Source organism: Nicotiana tabacum, chromosome 22 (assembly GCF_000715075.1).
Source record: "Nicotiana tabacum cultivar K326 chromosome 22, ASM71507v2, whole genome shotgun sequence".
NCBI classification, from domain to species: Eukaryota; Viridiplantae; Streptophyta; class Magnoliopsida; order Solanales; family Solanaceae; genus Nicotiana; species Nicotiana tabacum.
In genome coordinates, this window is record NC_134101.1 from 155,325,420 (window position 1) to 155,335,115 (window position 9,696).

A 9,696-nucleotide genomic window follows, 5' to 3' on the forward strand; every position below is an offset into this window, starting at 1 on the left:
CTGTTAGTCTTCTTTGTTGTGACATTCTTATGGTTGCTGGTTTGGAAAGATTTAAATAATTGTGGAGTGTGGACTTGTCACTTGAGTCGTAATGGCCATGGTTTTTTATTTATTTATAGATGGCTAGAAAAGAATATTGTTAATGTCTTCTTTAGCTTTTTTAGCTTTTGCTTAGCTGCAGTTACATTAGACTGCTGCTGCATCTGTTGGAAAGATATTGTTAATTCGTTATAGCAGAAACATGGTAGTTTAAGCTACTTATAGCTAGTTTGAAATAACTAAAATCTAAAAGTGCACTCTCATATTTACATTCTCTCAGCATTACTAATAGCAAGGTAGTTATTCGTTGATTTTTAATTTATGTTTATATTTGTTTAATTTTGTATAGATGGAAGATACAAGTAAAGTAAGTGATGTTGGTTCTAGTAAAAGTTTACCTATTACGGTAGATAGTAACACCAACACCATTGATACTCAAGATTCCAAGAAAAGGAAAGCAATGCAGCCTAGGTCTGACGTTTGGAACCATTTTGATAAATTTGAGGTTAATGGGGTTGGGAAAGCACGGTGTCGATATTGTAAACAAGCTTATGCTACTAATTCATCTAAGAATGGAACAACAGGATTGAAGAATCATTTGCTTAGATGCAAAGAATACCCACTTAAAATTGCAGAAGATAATAGTCAAACAAAGATAAATTTTCAATCTTGCCAAAATGATGAATGATCAATTTGGAAATTTGATCAAAAAGTGGTTAGGAAGGCCTTAATTGAGATGATAGTTACTGATGAACTACCATTTAGCTTTGTAGAAAATGAAGGCTTTATGAAGTTTATGAGAAAAACTCAACCACTATTTCGTCTTCCTTCTCGTAGAACAATAACAAAGAATTGTTATGAAGTTTACGGTGAATTGAGGCAAAATCTAAGAAGTTCTTTTAGAGAAGCACAACCAAAAATTTGCCTAACAACAGACACTTGGACTTCATTACAAAGAATAAATTATATGTGTTTGACAACCCACTTCATTGATAGGGATTGGAAGTTGCATAAAAGAATACTTAATTTTTGCCCTATCACTAGTCATAAGGGTGAAGAGATGGCTAAAGCTATTAGGGATTGTTTGCTTGAATGGAAATTAGACAAGGTTTTCACTATTACTGTGGACAATGCTTCTTCAAATGATGTCACTGTCAAAGAATTATCTAAACAATTAGATATGTAGAAAACTAATATGATGAGTGGTAAACATCTTCATGTGAGATGCATGGCTCATATACTAAATCTAATTGTGCAAGATGGTTTGAAAGAACATGATGCTTCTGTGACACGTGTTAGAAAAATTATGAGGTATGTGAGATCTTCGCCTGCAAGGACCTTAAAGTTTAAACAGTGTTGTGCACATGTAAAGGTAGAATGTACCAAAATGTAGGGGTGGGCATAAAATCTGAAAAACCGAATTCCGAACCGAACCAAATTAATTTGGTATTTCGGTTTCGGTTTTTTCGATATTTCTGTCTAATTCGGTACTGGATTTTTGATATTTCGCTATTTCGGTTCGGTTTTCGGTATTATAATTTTACAATTTCGGTAAATCGAAATACCGAAAATTTGGTGAACCTATATAATATATATGACTATATCTAAGTTCTAAGCCCAATTACCTATTTAATAGCCCATGCCCCATAGTCCCATTACCCATACCATCCCGCGGTTTCGGCGTCCCACCCAGGCCCAACTCCCCCAACTCCCAAGCCCAAGTCAGTTAATACCCAAGAGGCCAAGACCCAAGTCGAGAATCAAATTAGTCATTCTCATTTCTCATCAAAGTAGGGCATTAGCCATTAGGGCTTACTGCTTAGGAAGGATATCATCGAGAAGAAAAAGATGAGAATCGACTGCGAGTCTAGACGAGAATCGACTGCTTAAGAAATAGGAATTAGGATATCAGTCTACGAGTTACGACTTACGAGTTACGACCATTAGACAGTCGAGCTCGAGTCTCATCTCATCTTCACCGGTTAACTTCACTACTTTTGTAAGTCTCATCTCATCTCATTCTCATCCCAGTACTCGACTACTCTCTGAGGTTTTTTCTGAGTTTTTATATTTTTAAGTTTTGAACTTTTTGAGTTCAGAGTTCAGACACATAAATTTTTTAATTTCTGATTTTCTGCATCAAACTAATTTAGGGTTATAGGCGGCGATTTCCAGCTCGATTCGATTCCTCACTCCTCACAAATTCCGGGCAAACGAAGTGTCGAAGACGCTGCTGTCCTATTCCAGTATTCCGAGCTCGATTCAATTTCAATTTCAAAGGTATGTTTCGCTTTCTTTTGGTTGTACTACTGATTGAATGAACTGCTGTTCCGAGCTTTTCCCTTTAGTAGGAAAATATCATCTGTATCACGTTCATGCTGTTTAATTCATTTGCTTGTATAATAACAGTTGTGAGTACACGACTATGTGTTAGGCTTACCATATGATTACTTTGTTTAGGTCTGATTTTTAGAACTTTCCTTGCATTTTTCTTGTGATAGACACTTTAGGATGATGACAGTTGAGTGAATTCACTGTTAGTCTTCTTTGTTGTGACATTCTTATGGTTGCTGGTTTGGAAAGATTTAAATAATTGTGGAGTGTGGACTTGTCACTTGAGTAGTAATGGCCATGATTTTTTATTTATTTATAGATGGCTAGAAAAGGATATTTTTAATGGCTTCTTTAGCCTTTTTAGCTTTTGCTTAGCTGCAGCTACATTAGACTGCTGCTGCATCTGTTGGAAAGATATTGTTAATTCGTTATAGCAGAAACATGGTAGTTTAAGCTACTTATAGCTAGTTTGAAATAACTAAAATCTAAAAGTGCACTCTCATATTTACATTCTCTGAGCATTACTAATAACAAGGTAGTTAATTTGTTGATTTTTAATTTATGTTTATATTTGTTTAATTTTGTATAGATGGAAGATACAAGTAAAGTAAGTGATGTAGGTTCTTGTGAAAGTTTACCTATTACAGTAGATAGTAACACCAACACCATTGATACTCAAGATTCCAAGAAAAGGAAAGCAATGCAACCTAGGTCTGACATTTGGAACCATTTTGATAAATTTGAGGTTAATGGGGTTGGGAAAGTACGGTGTCGATATTGTAAACAAGCTTATGCTGCTAATTCATCTAAGAATGGAACAACAGGATTGAAGAATCATTTTCTTAGATGCAAAGAATACCCACTTAAAATTGCAGAAGATAATAGTCAAACAAAGATAAATTTTCAATCTTGCCAAAATGATGAAGGATCAATTTGGAAATTTGATCAAAAAGTGGTTAGGAGGGCCTTAATTGAGATGATAGTTACTGATGAACTACCATTTAGCTTTGTAGAAAATGAAGGCTTTATGAAGTTTATGAGAAAAACTCAACCACTATTTCGTCTTCCTTCTCGTAGAACAATAACAAGGAATTGTTATGAAGTTTACGGTGAATTGAGGCAAAATCTAAGAAGTTCTTTTAGAGAAGCACAACCAAAAATTTGCCTAACAACAGACACTTGGACTTCATTACAAAGAATAAATTATATGTGTTTGACAGCCCACTTCATTGATAGGGATTGGAAGTTGCATAAAAGAATACTTAATTTTTGCCCTATCACTAGTCATAAGGGTGAAGAGATGGCTAAAGCTATTAGGGATTGTTTGCTTGAATGGAAATTAGACAAGGTTTTCACTATTACAGTGGACAATGCTTCTTCAAATGATGTCACTGTCAAAGAATTGTCTAAACAGTTAGATTTGTGGAAAACTAATATGATGAGTGGTAAACATCTTCATGTGAGATGCATGGCTCATATACTAAATCTAATTGTGAAATATGGTTTGAAAGAACTTGATGCTCCTGTGATATTCTAACTTATGATTTATATTTTTTTAGGTTCAAGTGCAATCATGCCCCGTTCTACTGCTCAACGCTCCGATATTTGGGAATACTTTGTGGTGAAAGAAGATAGAGGGGAAGTTCGCAAAGTAGAGTGCAAACATTGTGGTCAAGTATATAATGTTAATCCAAAGAGGAATGGAACAATTGGTTTAAGGAAGCATATTAAGCGTTGTCTTGTTCGTCTTCCTGGAATTCATGTTTAAGAATTAAGACTGTTTGTTGAGGGATGCCCGACCTGTTTTTGTTGCACTATGTTTAACTGTTTAAATGTTAAGACTGTTGCAGACTTGCAGTTGGCCAGTTGCACTGTGTTTAAGTGTTAAGACTGTTTTTGTTGGACTGTGTTTAACTTGTTTAACTTTGTTTAAGTTGTTGGACTTGTTGGACTGTGTTAAGTGTTTAATTGTGTTTAAGTTATTTAATATAGTTGTGTAATCAGTAATGTGCATTGTGCAGTTGGCCAGCTTTTGCCAACTACAGTATACTGGCCAGATTCATTGTGCATTGTGCAATTGTAATATTGTATAATATGACATACAGTATACTGGCGTGCAACTGCAGATTGCTAGATTGTAAAGAAGTTGTTGTCTTGTTCAGCTTTTGCTTTTCAATTATTCTTAAGCCATGTGAAATTGTGAATTGGTTATCACAGATTCATATTACAGGGGTTTCAGGTTTCAGCCAGAATTAAGAGAATATAATATGTTACAGTTATTCTTGTTTCAGCCATGTGCACATTGTGCAGTTGTGCACTGTTATATATCGGAAAACATATTCTTTTAGAGTAAAAATTTCAATTGTGCATGTGCACTGTTAGCACTTAGCATTGATTATTCATTGATTGTTAAACCGAAACCGTACCGAACCAAAATAAGAAATACCAAACCATACCAAAATATTTTGGTATGGTATTTGGTATACACAATTGATAAACCGAATACCGAAATACCGAACCGAAATTCTTACATACCGAACCGAAATACCGAACGCCCACCCCTACCAAAACGTTGTGTTTGGATGTTCCTACCAGGTGGAATTCCACCTATTTGATGTTGGATACAGCACAACACTTTGAAAAAGCCTTTGACAAGTTGCATCTTTTTGATGATGGATTTTCTGCATATCAATGTTCTCATCTTTGTGAAGATGGTGGTAATGCAGGTCCTCTTGAATCTGATGATTGGGTGAATGTGAGGAATGTGATAGAGTTTCTTGCAAGATTTCACGAGCTAACTAAAAAAGTTTCAGGTTCACGTTATGTCACTTGTAATTCTCATTTTGAGGATGTATCTGAACTTTATTGTCATTTGAAAATGTGTTTAGCTAGTGAGGATGAGAATTTGAGAAAAATGGCTCAACAAATGCAAGAAAAGTTTAAGAAGTTTTGGGGTGAGCCTGAAAAGATGAATAAAATGATTTTTATTGCTTCCGTCTTGGATCCACGTAACAAATTTGAATATGTTGAGGGAGCACTTGAAGAACTTTTTGGGGAGGAAAAAGGGAAGAAAATAAATGCTGAGGTGTATGCTTATATGAATTCTTTGTTTGGAGAGTATCTAAAAAAGTATTCAACCGAATCTTGTCCTCAATCTCCATCTAGTTCTACTTCATCTAACAACACATCTAATACACCTAGTCGGAGTGTTATAAGTGCATCAAAAATAAGGACTAAGCTTAGCTTGAAGAAACAAAAGGAAGACAATGGAAGTGGGGGTGCTAAATCGGAGTTGGATAAATACATTAGTGAAGAACAAGAGCCTTTTAGTGAAGAATTTGATATCTTGAGTTGGTGGAAAACACATGCTCCTAGATTTCCTATTCTTTCTGAGTTGGCTCGTGATGTGTTGGCAATTCCAATTTCTAGTGGGGCGTCGGAATGCGCGTTTAGCACTGGTGGCCGTATTCTTGATTCATTTAGGAGTTCATTGATTCCTAAATGTGTGCGAGCTCTTATTTGTGTTCAAGATTGGTTTAGAGAAGAAAAGAATCCTATTAGTGTTGAAGAAGACTTGAAGTATCTTGAGGAACTCGAGCTTGGTAAGCTTTAATATTTTGTGTGTATTTTAATTCAAAATAATATATCATGCTTTTTCATTTGTATGACATATTTGGTCGTATTATCTTTAGATATGGAAAATAATGGAAGCACTACTAGCATTGTTTGATGTATAGTTGCAACTTGCATCTTGAGTGGTAAGTTTAATACTCTATTTGTTTGGTGATAATGATATACTTAATATTTTGTAGTTTTGTTTTATTATCATCAAACTATAATATTCTAACTTATGATTTATATTTTTTTTAGGTTCAAGTGCAATCATGCCCCGTGCTACTGCTCAACGCTCCGATATTTGGGAATACTTTGTGGTGAAAGAAGATAACGGAGAAGTTCGCAAAGTAGAGTGCAAACATTGTGGTCAAGTATATAATGTTAATCCAAAGAGGAATGGAACAATTAGTTTAAGGAAACATATTAAGCGTTGTCTTGCGCGTCTTCTTGGAATTCATGTTTAAGAATTAAGACTGTTTGTTGAGGGATGCCCTCTCTATTTTTGTTGCACTATGTTTAACTGTTTAAGTGTTAAGACTGTTAAAGACTTGCAGTTGGCCAGTTGCACTGTGTTTAAGTGTTAAGACTGTTTTTGTTGGACTGTGTTTAACTTGTTTAACTGTGTTTAAGTTGTTGGACTTGTTGGACTGTGTTAAGTGTTTAACTGTGTTTAAGTTATTTAATATAGTTGTGTAATCAGTAATGTGCATTGTGCAGTTGGCCAGCTTTTGCCAACTACAGTATACTGGCCAGATTCATTGTGCATTGTGCAGATTGTAATATTGTATAATATGACATACAGTATACTGGCGTGCAACTGCAGATTGCCAGATTGTAAAGAAGTTGTTGTCTTGTTCAGCTTTTGCTTTTCAATTATTCTTAAGCCATGTGAAATTGTGAATTGGTTATCACAGATTCACATCACAGGGGTTTCAGGTCTCAGCCAGAATTAAGAGAATATAATATAATATGTTATTATTGTTTCAGCTATGTGCACATTGTGCAGTTGTGCACTGTTATATATCGGAAAACATATTCTTTTAGAGTGAAAATTTCAATTGTGCATGTGCACTGTTAGCACTTAGCATTGATTATTCATTGATTGTTAAACCGAAACCGTACCAAAACAAAATAAGAAATACCGAACCATACCGAAATATTTTGGTATGGTATTTGGTATACACAATTGATAAACCGAATACCGAAATACCGAACCGAAATTTTTACATACCGAACCGAAATACCGAACGCCCACCCCTACATAGAACCATCCTTTTTCTTCACAAACAAGACAGGAGCACCCCAAGGTGATACACTGGGCTGAATAAAACCCTTATCAAGCAATTCCTGTAACTGATCCTTCAACTCCTTCAACTTAGGAGGAGCCATACGATACGGGGGAATAGAAATGGGCTGAGTGCCCGGCAATAGATCAATGCCAAAATCAATATCCCTATCAGGCGGCATACCTGGAGGATCAACTGGAAACACATCGGGAAAATCCCGTACTACTGGGACTAAATCAACTGAAGGGGTATCAATACTAACATCTCTCACATACGCTAAATACGCGACACCACCCACGCGAACGCGATGTACAAACACTTGGCCCTTCGCGAACGTGTTACCTTCCTCGCGAATGTGAAAGCTTAATTTTCACCTTCCTCAATTGACTCTTCGCGAACGCGAGGGCCCACTCGCGACCTCGAAGAGTAAAAACCTCTGCAACAGCTGAAGAAAATCTGCAACTTTTTTACAACTTAAATTGATTCGTTGAGCATCCGAAACACACCCGAGGCCCCTGAGACCTCAACCAAACCTGCCAATCAACCCTAAAATATCATTCAAACTTGTTCCAACCTTCGGAATGATAAAAAAAAACATCAAAACACTTATTTTTCATCGGATTCAAGCCTAAGAATTCCAAAAACTCTAAAAATACGCTTTTGATCAAAAAGTCTATCAAACCTCGTCCGAATGACCTGAAATTTTGCAACACGTCACATTCAACACTACGGAGCTACTCCAACTTCCGGAATTCCATTCTGACCCTCGGATCAAAATCTCACTATCGGATCGGAAACTTCAAAAATTCAAATTTCGGCATTCCAAGCCTAAATTAGCTACGGACCTCCAAAACACAATCCGATCACGTCCCTAATCCCGAAATCACCCAACAGAGCTAATGGAACCATTAGATTTCCATTCCGAGGCCGTCTTCACATTATTCCGACAATGGTCAACTTTCCAGCACTTAAGCTTTTATTTAGGGACTAAGTGTCCCAAAACTCTCCGAAACTTGACACCGAACATCCCGGCAAATCAAAACAGCAGAATTAAACTTGGGGAAATCAGTTAATAGGGGATCAGGGCGTTAGTTCTTAAGACAACCGGCCGGGTCGTCACAATTTTATAACACCCTCAAGGAACTAAAGAATGAAATCATAGTTCAGATTAAATTGTTTATTCGTTGACTTTCTTATTCTTTTTATTTTTTTCTGTGGTAGATAATCATATTAACTGTATAGGGTAAAATATGTCATGACATGTGGTCATCCAAGGAAAAGACACGTGGGACCCAAGACAGTGTTGACCGAAGACCGAACACAGCTATTCCGCTTGTCACCGGACGAGATAATGCTCATAAAGATATATTAAATGCTTTGCGTCCGGTAGCATTTAATAAGGAATATTCTGTAGCATTAAGGATGACGACCCGTTACAGAGAATTTGTCATCTATGTTCACCGTTACATCTTCATCAATGACCTTTATAATTGACACTAAAGGAAGGCACATCCTAGGACTTCCTTCCCTAGACACAACTATAAATAGCGAGCCCAATTATCATTGTAAAGTGCACGAATTTTCTAGTTAATTTACACTACATTCTATACAAAGCTTAATATAATTCACTTTCTTGCTTTTGATCTCATCATCGCTGTGCCCGGAAATCTTATTCCCAGTGTTGTCATTTCTGCTATTTTATCTATATTCTGAGGCTAAGTATTATATTATTCTTCAATTATTTTATTATTTCAGGATCAAATTAGTTCACTTGTCTAGAAACCACGTATAAATTTGTCTGTACCTTTTACGGGTAAACATTAACATAAATTTTATTTCGAGTGGTGAATTTGCACATAATTAGTTCTATCCTGTGGACAATTGTAAAACTGAAACTTCATACTTCCAGTCAAATTGGAAGGAAAAGAATGAAAAGATAAGGATAGCAAGTATTGTAGATACTTTATCGAGTCAAACGTAATTGTAGATACTTTATCGAGTCAAACGTAATTGTTCAATTATTTAAGTACTTTTGTCCATTGAATGCACTAGTTCACTTCCTTTTTCATCCACTAAAACGCACACTATTTGTACTCTGGGACACCTTATGTTACTTACTCTTTTTTGTGTGTATTTCTTATTTTCGGTGTTTCATATGTGTATTAGAACAAGGGTGTTAATGGATATTTAAAAGCCGACTCAACCGATCGAATCACATCATATCAAACCGATTTTTAGGTTTATTTTATTAAAATTGTAGGTTTTATATAAATCTATAACCGTACCGATAATTAGGGTATAATTTAAAAAATACCGAACCGTACCGAATAAATTTTACATGTGAAAAATATATTCATATATTAAGTTTAAAAATAATAATGTAATAAAATTTTCCTTGGGCCTTAGAATTGTGAAAACGGTT

The 9,696-nt window shown here is 35.6% G+C and overlaps 1 long non-coding RNA gene across 1 annotated transcript; it reads left to right on the forward strand.

Moving 5' to 3' along the window:
• Positions 1-1,978: 1,978 nt before the first annotated feature.
• Positions 1,979-6,373, forward strand: LOC142176724 (uncharacterized). Its single transcript, XR_012705472.1, has 4 exons — positions 1,979-2,038; positions 2,201-2,319; positions 6,066-6,131; positions 6,244-6,373. It is a non-coding gene; the product is annotated as an uncharacterized LOC142176724 (long non-coding RNA).
• The last annotated feature ends 3,323 nt before the right edge of the window (positions 6,374-9,696 follow it).